The sequence below is a fragment of the Leuciscus leuciscus genome (genome assembly GCF_965113295.1).
Source record: "Leuciscus leuciscus genome assembly, chromosome: 17".
Taxonomy (NCBI): domain Eukaryota; kingdom Metazoa; phylum Chordata; class Actinopteri; order Cypriniformes; family Leuciscidae; genus Leuciscus; species Leuciscus leuciscus.
The window spans coordinates 40,062,799-40,085,578 of NC_138741.1; the positions used below are offsets into that span (position 1 = coordinate 40,062,799).

The following is a 22,780-nucleotide window of genomic DNA, read 5'->3' on the forward strand; positions in this document are numbered from 1 at the left end:
ATATACTTAAATAAAGTTATAAGGTTTGTGGTAGTCAACAATCAAATGTTGTGTCCTGGAGGAACAATGTCAGCAAACAACAGTGGGAGATTTTTCACAAGACACAACTGTACTGAATTGAAACCAGTGCCATTATCAGCACTCACCGAAATAACCTTTGTGGGATGTTTTTTACGCTCTATAAAATCCACAATCAAGTAATACATGCTAGAAAGCAAATCCTGTTCTGATATAACATTTTGTGAGAAGAGAATACCATGCTTTATATCGAATGAGAAGTTATTGTAAACATGAAAATACTTCAATGTCTTAAAGTCCCCATGTAGTTGTCACAGGTCGGGATGGGCCAAGCCGGACTGCGCCCACCCCTGAACCAGGTCCACCCTGAGGAGCGTGTCAGAGACGAGACGGAAACAGAATTCAAGGGAATAACAATTCTTTTTATTAAAGTTAAAAGTAATTTGAATAACCTAAGCTAAAATCTTCCTTTCCTCTTCTTCCCCGGAATCGAGGCAATGCAGCAGTCTCCGGGACCCACTCCCACGTCGATACAAGGTTCGCAATGGCCTGAGATGGATCGATGGATTTCCACAGGTGTGTATGCGGTCGGGGCTGTTCCTCTTCCCACGCTGATGCAGGGTCCGCAGGGACCTATAACGGACAGGTGAGTTTCCACAGGTGAGTAGACAGTCGAGCTGTTCCTCTTCCCACACTGATGCAGGGTTCACAGGGACCGACGACAGACAGGTGAGTTTCCGCAGGTGAGTAGACAGTCGGGGCCCTTCCTCTTCCCACACTGATGCAGGGTTCACCAGGACCGACGACAGACAGGTGAGTTTCCACAGGTGAGTAGACAGTCGGGACCCTTCCTCTTCCCACACTGATGCAGGGTTCACAGGGACCGACGCCAGACAGGTGAATTTCTACAGGTGAGTATACAGTCAGGGCTAATCCTCTTCCCACACTGATGCAAAGTTCACAGAGGCCTACGACGGACGGGTAAGTTTCCACAGGTAAGTAGACAGTTTGAACTCTAGGGCTGCAGCAGACTCGAGTCAACAGGCTGACCGGAGCTTCTCTAGGACAGACAGTTAGAACAGACAGAGTCAGCTTCAACAGCAGTATATAGGCCTCACGTGTGTTGCCGTGGACAGGTGACTCCACACCATGCAAATGGGCCGGGGACTATAGCAGACTCAAAGGTGCAGGCCGAGCGGAGCTTCTCGTGTGTTGCAGGGGACAGATAACTTCACACCATGCAGATGGACTTGGGGCTATAGCAGATTCAAGTCGCAGGCCGAGTGGGGCTTCTCTAGAACAGACAGAATCAACTTCAACAGCAATATACAATTCTCACGTGTGATGCAGGGGACAGATGACTTCACACCATGCAGAATGGACTTGGGGTTGTAACAGGCTCAAGTCGCGGGCTGAGCGGAACTCCTCTAAGACAAACAGAATCAACTTCAACAGCAATATACAGTTCTCACATGTGTTGCAGGGGACAGATGGCTTCACACCATGCAGATAGACTTGGGATCGTAGCAGGCTCAAGTCGCGGGCTGAGCGGAACTCCTCTAAAACAGAATCAACTTCAACAGCAATATACAGTTCTCACCCGTGTTGCAGGGGACAGATAACTTCACACCATGCAGAGGGGCTTGGGGTTGTAACAACTCAAAGTCGCAGGCTGAGCAGAACTTCTCCAAGACAGACAGAATCAACTTCAACAGCAGTATACAGCTCTCACGTGTGTTGCAGGGGACAGATAACTTCACACCATGCAGGTGGGCTTAGGGCTGCAGCAGACTCAAAGTCAACAGGCTGAGCGGAGCTCCTGCTAAAACAGAATCAAGATTGCAGATTGAGTGTGCAGTCTCACGTGTGTTGCAAGGGGGGCAAACCTTCTCACCATACAGGTGGGTTGACAGGCAAGTAGCGAACTTAAGTCAACAGGCTGGACAGAGCTTCTTCTAAGACAGTCAGAATCACTACTTCAAAACAGAGAGGTTAGTTTGACTCACAGATGTTGCTCCTTCTAGTCCTCAACAGATGGGGCCGATCGACATTATTAAGCTCCAGTTACGGACAGTAGACCAGCATGGCACGTGGGGAGTGCACGGCAAAAGAGAATAAATCTTCCACACACACACGGCAATTTCACTCCAAACATGCAACGTGAGGGGGGAAACGTCAATTTAAGCACTGCAATCCGCTTCAATAAGTGCAGATAAGGCCAGCACTCACCCAGGGGTCTCCGTGCCACAAGCAACGAGCTCCAATGTTGGGAAAAAGATGTTTCAGGGTTTTCCTCCACAGACATAGACGGATTCACAACACCGTTCCAACACGGGGGAAGAGGGCAAGAGATCGAACATGAATCAGTATAATTCACTCAGTGACATTTAGATAGCACAATCAAAGCACTCCAATCCACCTCAAATTCAGCGTTGAAACATGCAGGTACGAGATACAATGGTCGATTACTTATCTCTCTCCCTTCCAGGCAAACGGTGTGTTTTCACAACTCTTCCACACTCCTCGAGTCCCCTCCAGCAGCACTTCCCTTTGCACCCCACAATTCTTCTCTGCAACACTCAGATAGAACGACTTCTCACGGGAGAGAACCACACAACAGTCTCTCTTCGCTGGCTTTTTATATCCTTCTCAATGCCCACATAACTTCGTCATGGCTCTAGATTAATTCCCCACACCTGATGTCGATTTCCTCATCCCGGTTGGCAAGGCAACAGATACACATTTACACGGGGGGGGGTGGTGTTTCCTTGTTATTGTACCGGAGGGGACACCATTGCGGCAAACTTTAGTTCCACCCTCATTTGTCACACCGTGACATAGTCAATAATTGTATCCCTTAAAGGTCCCATTGCATGAAAATTTCACTTTATGAGGTTTTTTAACCTTAATATGAGTTCCCCTAGCCTGCCTATGGTCCCCCAGTGGCTAGACGTTCTGATGGGTGTAAACCAAGCCCTGGGTATTTTTGTGAAAATGAAAGCTCAGACGGGCGAATCTAGAATCTTCCCTTTATGTCGTCATAAGGGGAAAGGTCACCTCCCCTTTCTCTGCTGGTCCGCCCATGAGAATATGAGCTGCGCGAGCGCGATATTGGTTTTTCCTCGAGAGACATCATGGCTTGCAAACGAGCGAAGCATGGCAGTTGCTCAGTGTTTGGATGTTCAAATGAACACAAATGTATTGTTTTAGTTCCTTCATCCGAGCCTCTGAAGAACCAGTGGGTTATGTGGATTTCTGATGTGTAATTGTTCAAGTTCAGACAGATAATCTTTCTCTCAAAGTCGTTCAATACTGTTTATGCATCAGTAAATCAAGCCAGTGACTAAACGATCAACTTCACGTCGTTTCTCTTTGTAGGATGAAAATAATCTTACTTAAACTGTGATTAAAGTATATACAGAAAGCGATCAAAGAACAATCCCTTTCCAATCGCCCAAGCTGTCAATCACAGCGAGAGTTTATCTGGACACTTGCCAAAACTCGTTATGAAATCAATGACGCTGTTATGCTGCACAACGAAGCTCTTACTGTACTTACCTCATGTTTGCATTGGTGAAATCATTAGTGAGAGTGCAGAAACTGCGTTGCAATGATAAGATCTTCATTCACGCGATCAACAGGCTGTCATCTGCTCAATGCTCATCACTGCAAACTTTTATGTGATGGGAATAGATCTAAATACTTAAAAAAATAATCCCGATAGCTGTTATAGTAAAAACGTATAATAGCTGTAATAGTAAAAGTTTTCGAGAGAGTTGCACATGCAATGCTAAATATTTCATATGCAAGCATGTCAGCCAATCACAACAGCGTTTACACTGAAGTCTCACAACAGACACGCCCCTTCAAACAGAGCGTTCATATCAGAGGCTAAAATCAGGCTAGGAAATATGCCTTTTATTTCTAAATTATAACAACTTTTGATCTAAAAAACTTACTAACATTATAAGGGCACCCCATGTAACATTCTAAAATAATAAAATAATCCATGGAATGGGACCTTTAAAACTCATCTTTGATCACCAAAATTACATATTTAAGGGTTTTTTCCTTGCAAAAAAATGTCTTCATGCCTTAAAATATCTTGAATGTAACTCGACACCCTTGCCTCATTTAGTATACGCGGATCTATGAATATGTAAATGAGCCCCGCCTCCACTCACTCACAGCAGCTCAGAGATCCACTGGTTGACGATCACACGTTGATCTGATTGGTTACAAGGTAGTTTGTGACGTCATAAACACCAGCGATTTCAAACTGTATTTTTGAGACTGTCTTTGGTTCACTGCAGTTTTAGAGAAAATACTCAGCAATGGTGTCGACTTATGAATTTACTCATGGTTTGTCTTAAAGCATATTAAAAACAGCACATAGACATATAAACAACATTAAAATCTGGATTTTCACCACAGGGGGACTTCTGGTCTCTTTCGATACGGTTCACTCGCATTACTTCTGTTTTCAGCTGATGCTTATGCGGAAAACTCCTGTTTTCCCCAAATCCTGAATGATTTGTTCACGTCTGTGCCAGTGCACAAACAAATGCCATTTCAGACCACCGAAAAGGGTGGGGTTGGCTGCCTATATAAACCACAGAAATGCCAGGCCTTGTCAGAATCTTTCTCCTTCAGCATGAAGATCATCTCATTGCTCCGAAGGAGACTGAAGCCACTCTTCTCGCCGTGGAACAGGCCTCACAGCGGAACGAAGACGCTTCAGCAGGCTGACTCAGCAATCTCCCCTGCGGCCATCCGGCGACCACTAAAAGAGCAAATTTAAGTGTTCAAAGTGGGGATCTTTTCACCCCTTCAAGAGGTTTCTGAAGCTGCTAGGCCTCATGGCAGCAGCTTCCTCGGTTATTCCGCTGGGCTTGCTCCACATGTGACCAATCCAGCTCTGGTCGAAAGGTCTTGTCCCACCCCATGCCTAGCGCACAGGCCAACACACTCTCAAGGTGTCCCGCAGCTGTGTCAGAGCCCTAGTCCCTTGAAAATCGCCTGATCCCCTGATTACGCTGAGCTCAGTTGCCAGGAGGAGGTAGTCGTGACAGCCACCTCCAAGACAGACCAGGGTGCCTTGCGCGATGGCAGAATATCTTTCGGCTCATGGGTCACCCGTATGTCGAATTGGCGCATCATCCGCCTGGAAATGATGAAGCAGTAATTTGGCCTTCAAGGAGTTCCAGCTGGAACTCAGGAGTCATCATGTCCTGGTCCACTCGGACGACAGGACGGTGTTTGCCTTCATAAACCACCACTGAAGTCTCGCCCTCTATGCAGATTGGCTAACCATCTTCTCCTATGGGCACAGAGGAACCTCAGCTCAGGAGGGGCGGTTCATGTGCCAGGCTCTTCGAACCGAGGGAGCAGACATGTTGTCACACGGTGGACTCCCCCGTCCCCCCATGCTCGAATTGAGACTCCACCCCCGAGCGGTCAAAGCAATATAGCTCAGAAGTGGCCTTTATGTCTTACATTTACATTTACATTTACATTTAGTCATTTAGCAGACGCCTTTATCCAAAGCGACTTACAAATTAGGACAAAAATTCAGCGAGTCATCATAAAGAGGCAAAAACAACAACAACGCAAGAAGTGCTCAAAATACGAAGTTCAGGTATTATTCAGAGTAGCATAAGCCTGATAAGTGATGTTTCAAAGGGAAAGGATTTTTTTTTATTTTTTTTATAAGGTTAAGTGCTCACGGAAGAGATGGGTTTTCAGCTGTCTTTTGAATGTTGTCAGGGATTCTGCATTCCGGATGAGGGTGGGGAGAGCGTTCCACCAGCATGGAACTGTGAATGAGAATGTTCTGGAAAGTGATTTTGTGGCTTTCTGTGATGGAACCACGAGACGTCGCTCGTTGACCGATCGTAGGTGTCTGGTAGGGATGTAGACTCGTAGGAGTGAGTGAAAGTAGGAGGGAGCTGAGCCTGTGATGGATCTGTAAGCAAGCGTCAGTGCCTTGAACTTGATGCGAGCAGCGAGAGGTAGCCAGTGCAGAGAGGTGAACAGAGGAGTGACGTGGGCCCTCTTGGGCTCGTTGAAGACAAGACGAGCTGCAGCATTCTGGATCATCTGTAGGGGTTTGGTCGCACATGCTGGAAGTCCAGCCAGAAGAGCATTGCAGTAGTCAGTAATCAGCATGTCTTCCCTACTGTAGCCCTGCTTCACTCCCAAATGGTCAATTTTCTCAAGCTAGATTCCGCTGAATGCGATTCCTTGTCAGTTCCCTTTTAGTCGCTCACGTTCAACGTAGTTGTACGTTACAACTGATTGGGATCACGCTAGGGAGCCTGTCATCTTCGAGTATTGTAAAAACGAGCCAATGCACATTGGTGTGCGTGAATTGCATCACACGCTCCGCCCCGCAGCGCTGGTACAAATACACGCAGCAGTTGTCTTTCACTTCTGAGCCAATCGGTCTCGATGTCTCTGAGGAGTACTGATGTTAACAAGGAGTGAGTGTGTCGCTGTGTGCTGCCGGTTCTACAGCGTAAGTACAGCGGTGGATCGCTGTTGTTGATGGCTGGTTAGAGGGCGGAAAAATTTGTGCTTCACTGTTTCAGTTCACTGTTCAGTGTTGCCGCGGTCCTTCCCCTGTGTGCTCCGGCACTGGTGATGGGTCCCATTTCCTAAAAGAGCTACACGGGTGCGTTTGCGTTTTTTTCAAGATGTCATTCCACCCGTGCGTTTCTGGATGCGATCGTGCCCTGTCCCCCCAAATGGACGGTCACAATAGTTGTATCACGTGTTTGTGGAAATTTATATATATATATGGATATATATAGATATACAACACGTTGAAGCGGCTTTTGTGGATAGTTCATGTTCTCATTGCGAGAATATGACTATCGCGGTGTTGAGATCGAGACTCGCCTTCATGCGTGAAGGTGGAGTCCCCATTACCACGCCCCGCTACGGCGCCGTGTGGGATGGGTGATCAGAGGATCATAGTGAGGCTTCCCCGCCCGGTAACCAAACTCTGTGGGCCTCTCACTCCTCTATCACATCGCAGCCGGTGGAGCCCCCCGTTGAGCGCGCTGGTCCCTCTGTAATGGACTGTAATTGGTTACCAGCTGTTTTATCCGGGGCCCCTCCAGGGAACAGGATGTCATTTGCAGCATCGGAGGGTGAGTTGACCTCTGGAAATGATGACTCGGCTGTGCTATCTCCCTCTGGGAGTGTAACGTTGCCCAAGCCAGATCCAGAAACATCAGCTATGCTGAAATGGGCTGTCGGGCTCGAGTGGAATCCTCCACCATGTCCCGAACAGTCTCGGTTGGTTGATTGGTGTCTCAGGACGGACCGCGCTGGTTCTCAGCTCGCCGCCCCAGTGCCTTTCTTTCCCGAAGTGCATGGAGAGCTTACCAGGTCGTGGACGGCACCTTTCTCTGCCAGAAACTGCCTGAATAGCTTTTCCCCCTTCACTATCCTTGACGGAGGAGCGGTGAAGGGTTGTGAGGCTATCCCTCCAGTGGAGCGGTCTGTCGCGGCGTCCAGTGGCAGCTGCCTTTTGGATGGGGGATCCTCGTTTCCCCCCTAAGGCCTGTGAGTTCTCGTCCGTTCTGACGGGCAGAGCTTACAAAGCCTGTGGGCAAGCCGCCTCCTCTAGCCTCCAGCCAGGCCTCAGCGTGGAGCCGGCCACAGTATGGGCGCCCAGCCCGCTCTAGGCGCTGCCAAGCCAGGTGGCAAGCAACAGCGAAAGCATTCCTGAGCAGGCCACTCAGGAATGGAGGAGGATGCTTTTGGAGTTGGTCCAATACACGCCCTCTCCCCGCAGGAGGGCCGGGTGGAGGCTTTGTTGTGTGTGTGTGTCTGTTCCGCTGCTGGCTTACAAAAACAGCAGTGCCGGCGGTACCCACACTTCAAAGAAAGATTCAAGTTACAAACACAGTACGTATTACTAATGCTCCATCCCCGTGAATGGTCTGCAGCGTGAGACCTGAAGGACGCGTACTTCAGATCTCTTCCCTTCCGCAAACACAGGCCACCCTGTGGTCTTGCATTGAGGGGTTGAAGTATCAGTACAAGTCCCTCCCTTCGAATGCTACATAGCCAGTTGGGTCTTCAGCTGTCCGGGATTTTTTCAGGGCCGCACAGTTACATCTGTTGCAAACGCCCTGATCCTTCCTCTGAGACTTCTCAGGGATGTGGCACCGTTGGCACCCGCATTGAACCTGAGAAATCCAGGTTCCGTTGCGGTGGTTCAGCTATCTACCTCTAAAAGGAATGTAGATACTATCACTTCTGCGAGAGCTCCCTCTAAAAATGAGGCTTGCTTACGATCTGAAGTGGAACCTGTTCGTTGTTGGTGTTCTTCTCACGGGAAGACCCCCGAGAGTGTTCGATCACTTCTGTGCTTCCTTTCTGCAGAAGATGGGTCGGTGCATGGTTGTTCCGCTCCACCCTCAATATGATGTTGCCCTTATATTAACGCACATCATGATGCAGCAGAGCTATAGGAAGTACGACTTGATAGTCAGGTTCCTGAGTGGTGCAAGGAGAAAGAATCTTCCTTGCGCCTCTTCTATACCTTCTTGTGACCTGGGACCTCCCCTGAGCATTGCAGGCAGTTGAGTTAAAAAATCCGTTTTTAAAGAAACAGTTCTCCTGCTTGCATTTCCTGCAATGTTCGTGCCACACATTTTCGGTCAACAAATCGTGCCTGGATTCGGGCCGGCTAACTCTCACAATCTGAGACCCCGACCTGGATATGTGCCCAAGGTTCCTACCTCAAACTTAAGACGGGACCAGGTGGTGAGCCTGCAAGCCTGCAAGACCCAGCCCTGGATTTTCTCTGTTCCTCCCGCCTTGCGTTTTTTCAGGACAGAATGCAAAGTTACAGGACCTGTCCAGCTCTTGTCTGTTTCGGAAACAAGCAGAAGGGAAGGCGGTTTCCATGCAGAGGTTGGCCCAGTAAAAAATAAGTGTTTGCCATCATCTTGGTGAGTTTGCCTCGCTGACAGATTTAGAGCTGTGGGCTGGGTGACACCAGCACATTCGCTAGGAAAATAGCCTATGTGTCGAAGCGGTTGTTTTCCTTGGGCTCCCTTCACACGAAGCCAGCTTCACCGTTAGCCCGGTTTGAAGTGTCGGCTTGCTGCGCCATTCCCCTTCAATGGACTGTATAAGTGCGCCTTTTGCTCCAGTTGAGTTCCCTTTTCCGAACCCTGTTGAGTTCCTCCTCACCCCTTCGGTGTTGGACGTGGGGAGCGTCCGATGCTAGACTTATCACTTGTATGCTTGTGTAATGTCACGATCCCTACGGCGATCCCATATGTATTTATTTCCACGGTACAGCTCCCTGCGGCGAGCCCGTGTCTTCCCTAACCCTGCTCTGCCGTCACTGACCAGTTGCGTCTCCCTCCTGTTATCGGCTGGAGCCACCTCAGTGACATGCCATATGTTGTACTGCCCACTAAGTTCGCTCAGTCCATATATGTATTCTCCACATGTTACCTCCTTCGGGCAGGATGTGGCTTCTGCAGCATATGCCTTCCAACGAAAGGTAACTCTTTCCCAGTGGTCCTGTGGAACAGCAGTGACTTTCCTGGCCTAAGCCCTGTCCTATATCTGCCTCAATATGTGGGAGGATCAGGAGGCTTTTTTCTAGGCACTGGAAGGTGGCAGCACTAGTAGCGTTTTAGTTGGGATCCCAATCAGTCGTAACGTACGACTACGCCGAATGTAAGCGACTGAAAAGGAACGTCTCGGTTGCGTATGTAACCCTCGTTCCCTAAAGGAGGGAACGGAGACGTAGTCCCGTAGTCACTATTGCTGGACCACCGCTGACTCCGGTTTCCACTCGGCTGCTCAGTGAAAAACAACTGGTGCGTGCATCTACTTCCGTATTTATACCCATGCTGCGGTACGGAGCGTGGGATGCAATTCACGCATGCCAATGTGCATTGGCTCGTTTTTACAATACAACTTATAAAAGATGACAGGCTCCCTAGCGTGATCCCAACCAGTCATAACGTACGACTACGTCTCCGTTCCTTCCTTCAGGGAACGAGGGTTACATACGTAACCGAGACCCGTACGTACCCGCAGGAGATGCTGGACAGTGGGTGTGTCCCCTCCATGCTCAAGTTTATGTGGTGGCTAAAGCAGCCAGCATCCCCCTGTAGCTGGCCAATCAATCGGGAAACACAACTTAGTCGTTAATGAATGAGGCATGAGGCATGTTCCTCAGGGGGGCTAGAATGCTGAACCCTCCACGCCCGTGCTCGGTCCCATCTTGGGACCTCTCCAGAGTCCTTAGGGCACTTCAGGGCCCACCCTTTGAGTCGCTCGAGTCAGCTGATCTCCAGCCCCTCTCGCTGAAGACTGCCTTCTTGATGGCTTTAGCATCAGTCAAACAATCAACCTTGGAAAAATGATTACCAGCAACACTGTGAGCATTGAGGGCCTTAAAGGGATACTCCGCTTTAAAATGAAAATTCTGTCATCATATACTCACCCTCATGTTATTTCAAACCTGTATGTATTTCTTTCTTCTGCTGAACAGAAAGGAAGATATTTAGAAGAATGTCAGTAACCAGACAGTTTCTGGTACCATTGACTTCCATATTAGGAAAAAATATATACTATGGAAGTCAATGGTACCAGAAACTGTCTGGTTACTGACATTCTTCTAAATATCTTCCTTTCTGTTCAGCAGAAGAAAGAAATTCATACAGGTTTGAAACAACATGAGGGTGAGTATATGATGACAGAATTTTCATTTTAAAGTGGAGTACCCCTTTAAGAAATCAGTTGACTTTGTGTTTGAAGAAGTAAACGCCTTGAAAACAGACATGAAAAGCAGCAAAACTACCGCCAACTTTTTACAGCACCAAAATCCACAAACTTGAGCAAAGACTGAACGATGCCGGACACTATCAGCGGAGATGAAACCGCCGTCTGTACGGAAGATAATGAACATCTTGAGTTATTCACACTTCAAAGCCAATTAGAGGATATTTATAATAGCGGGGCATTAGATCTAGACAGAGATGTGAAAAGGGTGAACAGAATTCGGCATATTTCTTTCAATTAGAAAAATTCCATGGTAAAACAAATAGAATTTTGCATTTGAATATCATTGGTACCATAACACATGATTCAAAGGAGATTGCAATTACAATTTTAGCCTCTATATTAGCTTCTAGAATTAAGAGAACTTTGGATTTTATTATCGCTGACACACAGTCAGGTTTTATGCGTAATAAACACAAATAAAATAATATTTGCTTGGTATTAGACCTTGTTGATTACCAGTGTTGGGGGTAACGAGTTACAGTAACGATATTACTTTTTTGGGTAACGCAATAAAGTAACGCATTACACTAAAAATATCGGTAACTACACTACTTTACTAAACTATAGGAATGCGCTTTCCTACGTTACCCAAGCCGTGTTTGCCTGCGTGTAAAGCTCTGATCTGTTTAAGTGGTGCATGCATGCCTGTGTGTGTGTGTGTGTGTGTGTGTGTGTGTGCGCTTGCACCGTTGTCATAGAGATCGATTTGAGTGACGTAGCTGCTGGTGCGAAGGGGAGCGGGAAATGGAGACGGAGACAGAGACGGAGACAGGGGGTTTCGGCCAGTGGCGATATTCACATTACTTTCAGTTTATTGCTCAAAAGGACAAAAATATTCGCGTGAAATGCACTCTATGCCCAGGCAGCAAGTACATGGCCACCGGGACTACCGGAGATTCTTTTTCTGTGTTTTTTTTTTCGTCACAAGGAATGTGCAGAGAAATAGCGTGAAAAATAGACACAGGCCCTTCAAGTAGACGCTGTAAAATGTGTCAAAATGTTTTCTGCAGCAGCAGGACCTTCATCAGCTCCAGTGGCTGATGATGAAGATAGTGAGGAGGATCAGGACAGAGATGAGAAAGTGTAGAGCCTGCGGTAAGCAGAACTAAAGGCCCGTTCACACCAAGCACGATAACTATAAAGATAACGATAAAGATAACTATATATGCATCCACACCAACGACCGATAACGGTCTTTTTATTCTAAGCACGCGCGCGCCCGCGCTGTCAATGATGGGATAAAAACATCGCCTAGTCAACACCTTTATGTATATGTGGTGATGCGATCCACCATGATAAGGATTAGGGGCGGGTTCAGTATGCGTGGCGGATATAAAAGGGATGAGAATGGCGTCTAAGGGAGCGCGTCATTCTGGGTTCTGGACGTGACGTCATTTGGGCGCGCAGTGTTTAGGATTGGGAGGTAAGAATTACTGGTAGCTGCTTAATTTTTAATGTGCGTTGGGAAGGATAAGTTAAGACCCATTTAATTTACAGTGCGACTGCGGAGTATCAGACGCGTCGCTTAACGCCCGTCATGGCGAGCCAGTAATTTGCACTCTACGGAGTACACTGGGTGGTGCGAGTCACCAACAAGCGGTAAGTCATACCTATTTGAATGTCCGGTTAATGAGATCATAAACTCAAATTTACAAACGTTGTGCGTTGTATTTTTGATAGTGATACGAGGAAGGTGCTGCAGCAGGCTTGGTGGGGGTAGCTGGGCTTAGTGACGACCGATTGGATTGTGTCTCCCCTTGCCGGAAACTCCTCGACCATTTCTCAGTGACTATTACTGGAACCGCGTATTTGTTGTGATCATCTGACTAATAGGCTACCTTCTCTTATCTCTCATCCGTCTTGAGACGGCCGGAACAATAGCGCATTTTCGGCCGTAGTGACGCATCCCAAATCTAGCAAATTCAGTGCTGATCTTCGGGCTGGGGTACAGCGGCGAATAACTGAGTTGTCATTTCTACTTGAATTGTTTTAGTTGAAACATTGTCATTGAAAGTATTTACGTTTGTAAAATTGTTATTGTCTGTTTTTGAATGTCTTACATGTATTTCTAAATCCGACCGGAGAAGGGTATACTTTTAAAATACTGTAATCATCAGGCAACGCAGTGTTGGAAAGCTATTAATGAGCGCTGGCCAGTGAGTGGTTACTTTTATGTGTAAACAACTGATTCCATCTGTCCACAAACCAAAAGACTATTACGTGGAAAGTGCTGTGTGCGTGTGTGTGTATGGTTGCTTATGTCTCAATTTGTCCTTTCTTCCTTTTATTCAGAGTTGGGGTGCCAGCTCCACGCCCACGTCTTCTGGTGTGGTGGTGGTGTGCTTATCGCTTGCAGTGTTCACAGAGGGTGATTGGGGTGCTGTGTGGTGAGAGTACTAATTGTTGCAGTGTTTACCGGGCAGACGAACCGAACCCCCAATTCTGAAATGGATAAGTGCTATGGTTGATATATTTATTCTAATGTATGTTTGTATTATGCCTTTTGGTATTGTGTTTCTTATTTGTATTTAATAAACGATTCGAAACGTTTTCCTTGTTGTCTGTTATCTGACCCAGTCACCACGTATCTGTGTGCTTTGCACTTGATGTACAAGCGGGTCCCCGGCCCATTTTCCGGGGTGGCGTAGTCTATTTTGTGCCATAATTGGTATTGTGTTGCGCTTAGGAGAGCGAACTGCCACATATACAACGCCTTTTTCACTGCAACTTCAGCAATGTTGTCAAAACTAGCGCTGGATAGCCTACCTGAGGTAATTTTGTTACACTATGCTAAACTGCATAATATCTCATCGCTAATAGCCTACTTCTCACCATTTATTTCCAGGATACGACCGATTGCTTTCCATATATCCATCTTTTTTAACGTATCCTTGAAAAGGGGGTTTGACTTGTCAAACAGTGGAGGATTTTTTTGTACCTCGACGATTAACTTCTCTGCAATGTCATCTGCCATTTTAAATGCGCGAGACCTTTAAATTAGAATGGATTCTGATTGGCTGTCAGTGTTTTATCGTTGGACAGCTGGAAAAAAAATCGTTCTGAAAGTGATCCCAACGATATCGTTCCTCATATCTTTATCGTTATAGTTGTGGTGTGAACTCTGTTATTCTTTAATATGGAGAACGATTTTTAGAATTATATCTTTATCGTTATCTTTATAGTTATCGTGCTTGGTGTGAACGGCCTTTACGGTTACTTTCAAAACACTTAGCTAGGCTATGTCATGAGTGTAGGAACCCATTAACGTTACCCAGTAACGCATTATTTCCACATCTGCATAGTTGACGATTACTGTAATTTACTATAAATTTAATGAGACGAATTTGTAAACCATGTTTTCCGCCAAAATAAAAGCTCGATGCAGTTTCCGTCAAAATAAAGATCATGTGCTTGTATCTCTTTCAAGTATAGAAATTAGTACAAAACTAATTGTGAAAGTTTCCTTTATTTTTCAGTGCATTTGTTTTACAATATATGTCTATTAGTGTGCTATTATTATTATTATGGCCAAAATGCCAGGGCCGATTTTTTTTGTCCCAGTCCAGCCCTGATTATGTGTCTACCACCGCGGACATTTGTCCTTTATCCAGTTGTTTGTGGATTTTACAGTGAGGCATATTTCTTTGTGCAGACATGGATATTGTTCTTTCATATGGTTTTACATGCCATTTTGTATAGGCTACATTTATAAACACTATGCGGACAGACTAAGTGATGATAGGGCTATGATGTTTGTCTGTATCTATAGGGTAAATTAAGAAATGGGAAAGTAAAGTAATAAGTAGTGAAGTTACTTTTCAAATGCAGTAACTAGTAAAGTAATCTCATTATAATTTACAGAAGTAACTAGTAACTAGTAACTAATTACTTTTTTTGAGTAACTACCCCAACACTGTTGATTACCCACATCTATATCCAGACGAGCGCTTCATTCTTTTCTTAGACTTCCATAAGGCCTTCAACACTGTTGAACATCATTTCATATATTCTGCCCTTATTAAAAAAAAAGTGGTTTTGGTGATTTCTTTATAAATTCCATTAAAACTTTATATTGTAATGCAAACTGTTCAATCCAGCTGCATAATGGACCAGATTCAGTCTCTGTCGTGGAATCAAACAGGGATGGCATATTCCCCATATTTATTTTTTACTTTGTTCTCAACTTCTTGCAATCAAATTATCATTAGTCAACTGGCAACGATACCACTTAAGATTATCCATACATTCTCTAAAGCTTCAGGACTTTACCTGAATATAAGTGTGAATTAATGTCTCTCAAAAAACATAATCTTTTGTCAATTTGTAATATTCCCGTTAAATATGAAATCACATATTTATGTATTAAGATCGTAAAGAATTAAGAGGAAAGATGTAAGATTAATTTTACCCCAGAAAAATGAAATGAGTGGTTACTGAGAGACCTGTCCTTGAGGGGGAGAGCACTGATCTCATCTCCAGACAGTTAATGATAATACTTGTAAAAATGATTGATAATATGCTGTTTAACTTCTGATGGAAAAATTAAGTACATTTTATTTTTACATTTAAAAATATATAATATATATAAAAAATATAAAGAATCTGTGGTTATGAACTCAACTGAAAATGGAGGCCTGAACTTCTTAGATTGTACCACCCTCAATCACACCTTCAGAGTTAACTGGATTAAGCAATTCCTTAAAAACCAATATCTATCTGGAATATTATACTTCACTTTATCTTTCACAAGTTGGTGGTCTTTAATTCCTTTTGCTTTGTGACTACAGTATTACTAAACGTCCTTTAAAACTATCTAATGTTCACAAACAGATGCTTCTTTCTTGGAATTTAATCTATAAACAACTTCTCTCCAAACATGTGATGTGATCATCACCATCTCTCCTATCTGGAATAATAAGAACATTCTGTATTTTAAAAAAGTCTTTATTCTAAGAAACGAAGGCAATCAGAGCTCCAGTCAAAGCTTGAGAAAGATTTAAAGGATATTGAGAAAACGTTAACTTCATCATCCGACCCATTATTATTACAAAATAAATGCGCTTTGCAAGCCGCATTAGACGCTTTGTTAACTCAACGGGCTAAGAGTGCTATTCTCTTTTCTAGACAGCGACTTTATGAATTTGGTGATAACCCCAGCAAGTATCTATCTTACTTGACTAAAGTCGAATCAGATCCTCAAATAATCACCTCAATAGTTGATACTGCCGGTATTCGTTATTTTGATAATAAAAACATAAATAATATTTTCAGAAAATTTTACTCACAACTTTATAAATCAGATCTTCCCCCAGGGGCCTCTGTGGATATGGAACATTTTCTGTCTCAAATAATTCTTCCTACTATTTCTGAAACTCAGAAGGTTGAATTAAATGCACCTATTACTAAAGATGAAGCCCTGTTTGCACTTAAAACATTACAATCAGGGAAGGCGCCCGGGCCAGATGGCTTGACTGGCGATTTTTATAAAGAGTTCCACCACGTGCTATTGGACCCTTTTTTGACTATGCTAGAGCATTCTTTTACATCCGGCCTTCTACCTCAATCTTTGAGAGAGGCAGACATCACAGTCATCCTTAAAAAGGGAAAGAACGCAGATCACTGTTCTAATTACAGGCCTATCGCTTTGTTAAACCAGGATCTTAAGTTACTTTCTAAGATACTAGCGCTCCGACTCGAAAAAGTTTTGCCTGTCATAATCAAGGAAGACCAGACGGGGTTTATCAAGGGAAGAAGTTCTAGCCACAATGTAAGAAGACTCTTAAATATTATTAATATATGTCAAATTCAGAATATCGAAAGTCTAATCATCTCACTTGATGCGGAGAAGGCCTTCGACCGTGTTGAGTGGCCTTATTTGCATCATATTTTACATAAATTTAATTTAGGAGAGACATTTATAAGGTGGATTAGTTTGCTGTATAATAACCCTTTAGCTTCAGTTATCACTAATGGCTGTAGGTCTAACAATTTCTCACTTTACCGCTCGACACGCCAAGGCTGTCCTCTCAGCCCCTCCCTCTTTGCCCTGGTGATTGAGCCCCTGGCCGCGGCCGTCAGGCAAGATTTATTAATAAAAGGAATTAGCGCTGGCGACACTCAACATAAAATTTCTCTATTCGCGGATGATATTTTATTATATATATCAGAACCAGCTTCAACTATTTCCCGTCTCATCAAACTAATTCGCCAATTTGGAACATTTTCGGGTTACAAAATAAACTTTTCTAAATCTCTTGCGATGCCTCTGGGGGCTCTCAGAGGAAGGACTAATTCCCTTGTACCTTTTCCATTTCGTTGGTCCCTGTCTGGTTTTGTGTATCTCGGTATCCATATCACCCCTATGTTTCACCAAATGTTTAAGGCTAACTACACTCCTCTACTAGATGTCATAAAAAGAGATTTACAAAGGTGGTGCTCTCTTCCCTTATCTTTGCTTGGTAGGGTATCTCTTATGAAGATGAACGTTCTTCCTAGATTACTCTACCCCTTACAGATGATCCCCTTACTACTTTCAAACAAAGTACTGAAACTACTTAACAGCTGGTTAAGTGAATTTATTTGGAATAAAAGAAAACCCAGGCTTAAATTTTCCAAGTTACAGTTACCTACGTCAAAAGGGGGGGTGGATGTGCCTAATTTCAGATTGTATCAACTGGCATCACATTTGAGGTTTGTAGCCGAATGGGTAAAGGAGGATCCCACCTCTGTTTGGTTATGTCTAGAAAAGTTTCATACTCACTGCTCATTGCTCGGTCTTTTATCCTGTAAGAATATAAAGTCTGTAAGGACTTTGTGCAATAACAACCCTATAGTTGTTAATACTGTTAAAGCATGGTTTGCAGTGCGTAAGTTGGAGGGAAGATCTTTATTGACTCCTTTGCTTTCCCCAGTGCAAGGAAACCCTGACTTTGAACCAGGCATGACAGATACAGGTTATGATATCTGGACACGCCAAGGAATTAAAAAGATGTGTGATTTGTTTGTGGGATCCTCCTTATCCTCATTTGAACAAATTCAGGCTAAATATAACCTCCCTGGCTCTCATTTTTTTTAGATATCTCCAAGTGCGAGATTTTATATAAAAAAAAAAATACATTTGCTTCTGAAGCCTCTTTATCTCTAATAGAAAAATTACTACTCAAATGTCCAGTTAAGAAGGTGATCACTTTGTTTGTTTGTTTGTTTATTAAGTTGGCTTGAGAAAGCCAACTTACTGAAATCCTATTTAAACTTATTAAGTTGGCTTGAGAAAGCCAACTTACTGAAATCCTATTTAAACTTATTATTATTAAGTTGGCTTGAGAAAGCCAACTTACTGAAATCCTATTTAAACTTATTATTAAGTTGGCTTGAGAAAGCCAACTTACTGAAATCCTATTTAAACTTATTATTATTAAGTTGGCTTGAGAAAGCCAACTTACTGAAATCCTATTTAAACTTATTATTATTAAGTTGGCTTGAGAAAGCCAACTTACTGAAATCCTATTTAAACTTATTATTAAGTTGGCTTGAGAAAGCCAACTTACTGAAATCCTATTTAAACTTATTAAGTTGGCTTGAGAAAGCCAACTTACTGAAATCCTATTTAAACTTATTATTCTTCTTCTTCTTCTTCTTCTTCTTCTTCTTCTTCTTATTCTTCTGACCCAAAAATTTTCAACTCTAACTCCTCCTAGACCGTTCAAGCTACATACTCCAAACTCGGGTCAGACCTTCATACTGTTCTGACTTGGTGTGCTATATCTTTTCAGACTGGTTTGAGTTATGGTTTTCTTAAAAATTAATATTAAAAATCATAAAAATCCCATAGACTTTCATTGACCAAAAGTCCATGTCTGTTTGAACTATGTTTAATGTAAACTGCTAGAAGCCATTGATACTCAATTAAGCTTTAAGCTATTTCTGTCTAACTAATAACTTATCTATCTATCTATCTATCTATCTATCTATCTATCTATCTATCTATCTATCTATCTATCTTCAAACCTTTTCTATCTATCTATCTATCTATCTATCTTCAAACCTTTTCTATCTATCTATCTATCTATCTATCTATCTATCTATCTACAAACCTTATCTATCTATCTATCTATCTATCTATCTATCTATCTATCTATCTATCTACAAACCTTATCTATCTATCTATCTATCTATCTATCTATCTATCTATCTATCTATCTACAAACCTTATCTATCTATCTATCTATCTATCTATCTATCTATCTATCTATCTGCAAACCTTATCTATCTATCTATCTATCTATCTATCTATCTATCTTCAAACCTTTTCTATCTATCTATCTATCTATCTATCTATCTATCTATCTATCTATCTATCTATCTATCTTCAAACCTTATCTATCTATCTATCTATCTATCTATCTATCTATCTATCTATCTATCTATCTATCTATCTATCTTCAAACCTTTTCTATCTATCTATCTATCTATCTATCTATCTATCTTACAACCTTTTCTATCTGTCTATCTATCTATCTATCTATCTATCTTCAAACAGTTTTTATCTATCTATCTATCTATCTATCTTTCTATCTATCTATCTATCTATCTTCAAACCTTATCTATCTATCTATCTATCTATCTATCTATCTATCTATCTATCTACCTATCTATCTATCTTCAAACCTTATCTATCTATCTATCTATCTATCTATCTATCTATCTATCTATCTATCTATCTTCAAACCTTATCTATCTATCTATCTATCTATCTATCTATCTATCTATCTATCTATCTATCTATCTATCTTCAAACCTTATCTATCTATCTATCTATCTATCTACAAACCTTATCTATCTATCTATCTATCTATCTATCTATCTATCTAATCCATCTTTCTGTCTTTCATTTCTTTGTTTCTTTCTTTTTCTTTCTTTCTTTCTTTCTTTCTAATTAATCTTTCTTTCTTTCTTTCTTTCTTTCTTTCTTTCTTTCTTTCTTTCTTTCTTTCTTTCTTTCTTTCTTACTAGTCTATCTTTCCTTCTTTCTAAATAACCTCTTTCTTTCTTTCTTTCTTTTTTCTACCTACTCAATCTTTCTGTCTTTCTTTCTTTCTTTCTTTCTTTCTTTCTTTCTTTCTTTCTTTTTAACTAATCTATCTTTCTTTCTTTTTAACTAATCTATATTTCTTTCTTTCTAACTAATTAAACTTTCTTTCTTTCTTTCTTTTTAACTAATCTATTTTTCTTTCTTTTTAACTAATCAATCTTTCTTTCTTTTTAACTAATCTATCTATCTTCAAACCTTTTCTATCTATCTATCTATCTATCTATCTATCTTCAAACTATTTTTATCTATCTATCTATCTATCTATCTATCTATCTATCTATCTATCTATCTATCTTCAAACTATTTTTATCTATCTATCTATCTATCTATCTATCTATATATCTAACTATCTATCTATCTTCAAACCTTTTCTTTCTATCTATCTATCTATCTATCTATCTATCTATCTATCTATCTATCTTTCTTTCTAATCCATCTTTCTCTTTCATTTCTTCGTTTCTTTCTTTCTTTCTAATTAATCTTTCTTTCTTTCTTTCTTACTAGTCTATCTTTCCTTCTTTCTAAATAACCTCTTTCTTTCTTTCTTTCTTTCTTTCTTTCTTTCTACTCAATCTTTCTTTCTTTCTTTCTTTCTTTCTTTCTTTTTAACTAATCTATCTGTCTTTCTTTCTTTCTTTTTAACTAATCTGTATTTCTTTCTTTCTAACTAATTAATCTTTCTTTCTATCTATCCATCTATCTATCTATCTATCTATCTAACTTATCTATCTTTCTTTCTTTTTAACTAATCTATCTTTCTAACTTATCTATCTTTCTTTCTTTTTAACTAATCTATCTTTCTAACTAACTTATCTATCTTTCTTTCTTTCTTACTAATATATCTATCTTTCTAACTACCTTATCTTTCTTTCTTTCTTTCTTTCTTTCTTTTTAACTAATCTATCTATCTTTCTAACTAACTTATTTATCTTTCTAACTAACTTATTTATCTTTCTTTCGTTCGTTTTAACTAGTCTATCTTTCTAACTAACTTATCTATCTTTCTTTCTTTCTTTCTTACTAATCTATCCATCTTTCTAACTAACATATCTATCTTTCTTTCTTTCTTACTTACTAATCTATCCATATTTCTAACTAACATATCTATCTTTCTTTCTTACTAATCTATCCATCTTTCTAACTAACATATCTATCTTTCTTTCTTTCTTACTAATCTATCCATCTTTCTAACTAACATATCTATCTTTCTTTCTTTCTTACTTACTAATCTATCTATCTTTCTAACTAACTTATCTATCTTTCTTTCTTTCTTACTAATCTATCCATCCAACTAATTAATCTTTTTTCTTTCTAACTAATCTTTTTACTTTCTTTCTTTCTTTCTTTCTTTCTTTCTTTCTTTCTTACTAATCTTTCTTTTTTTTCATACTTTTCTTTCTTTCTAACTAGTCTTTCTTTTTTCTTTTTCTTACTTTTCTTTCTTTCTTTCTAACTAATCTTTTTTCTTTCTTTCTTTCTTTCTTTCTTTCTTTCTAACTAATCTTTTTTCTTTCTTTCTTTCTTTCTTTCTTTCTTTCTAACTAATTAATCTTTTTTCTTTCTTTCTTTCTTTCTTTCTAACTAATCTTTTTTCTTTCTTTCTTTCTAACTAATCTTTCTTTCTTTCTTTTTCTTACTTTTCTTTTTTCTAACTAATCTTTCTTCCTTTCTTTCTTTCTTTCTTTCTTTCTTTCTTTCTTTCTTTCTTTCTTTCTTTCTTTCTAACAAATCTTTTTCTTTCTTTCTTTCTTTCTTTCTTTCTAACTAATCATTTTTCTTTCTTTCTTTCTAACTAATCTTTCTTTTTTCTTTCTTTCTTTCTTTCTTTCTTTCTTTCTTTCTTTCTTTCTTTCTTTCTAACTAATTAATCTTTTTTCTTTCTTTCTAACTAATCTTTTTACTTTCTTTCTTTCTTTCTTTCTTTCTAACTAATCTTTCTTTCTCTTACTTTTCTTTCTTTCTTTCTTTCTAACTAATCTTTTTTCTTTCTTTCTTTCTAACTAATCTTTCTTTCTTTCTTTTTCTTACTTTTCTTTTTTTAACTAATCTTTTTTCCTTTCTTTCTTTCTTTCTTTCTTTCTTTCTTTCTTTCTTTCTAACAAATCTTTTTCTTTCTTTCTTTCTTTCTTTCTTTCTAACTAATCATTTTTCTTTCTTTCTTTCTAACTAATCTTTCTTTTTTCTTTCTTTCTTTCTTTCTTTCTTTCTAACTAATTAATCTTTTTTCTTTCTTTCTAACTAATCTTTTTACTTTCTTTCTTTCTTTCTTTCTTTCTAACTAATCTTTCTTTCTCTTACTTTTCTTTCTTTCTTTCTTTTTAACTAATCTATCTATCTTCAAACCTTTTCTATCTATCTATCTATCTATCTATCTATCTTCAAACTATTTTTATCTATCTATCTATCTATCTATCTATCTATCTATCTATCTTCAAACTATTTTTATCTATCTATCTATCTATCTATCTATCTATCTATCTATATATCTAACTATCTATCTATCTTCAAACCTTTTCTTTCTATCTATCTATCTATCTATCTATCTATCTATCTATCTATCTATCTATCTATCTTTCTTTCTTTCTAATCCATCTTTCTCTTTCATTTCTTCGTTTCTTTCTTTCTTTCTAATTAATCTTTCTTTCTTTCTTTCTTACTAGTCTATCTTTCCTTCTTTCTAAATAACCTCTTTCTTTCTTTCTTTCTTTCTTTCTTTCTTTCTTTCTTTCTTTCTTTCTACTCAATCTTTCTTTCTTTCTTTCTTTCTTTCTTTCTTTCTTTTTAACTAATCTATCTGTCTTTCTTTCTTTCTTTTTAACTAATCTGTATTTCTTTCTTTCTAAC

General features: G+C 40.6%; 1 long non-coding RNA gene across 1 annotated transcript; it reads left to right on the forward strand.

The window, feature by feature from the left end:
* The first annotated feature begins 12,150 nt into the window (after positions 1–12,150).
* LOC309479841 lies at positions 12,151–13,395 on the forward strand. Its single transcript, XR_014199449.1, has 3 exons — positions 12,151–12,268; positions 12,343–12,444; positions 12,526–13,395. It is a non-coding gene; the product is annotated as an uncharacterized lncRNA (long non-coding RNA).
* Positions 13,396–22,780: the final 9,385 nt, after the last annotated feature.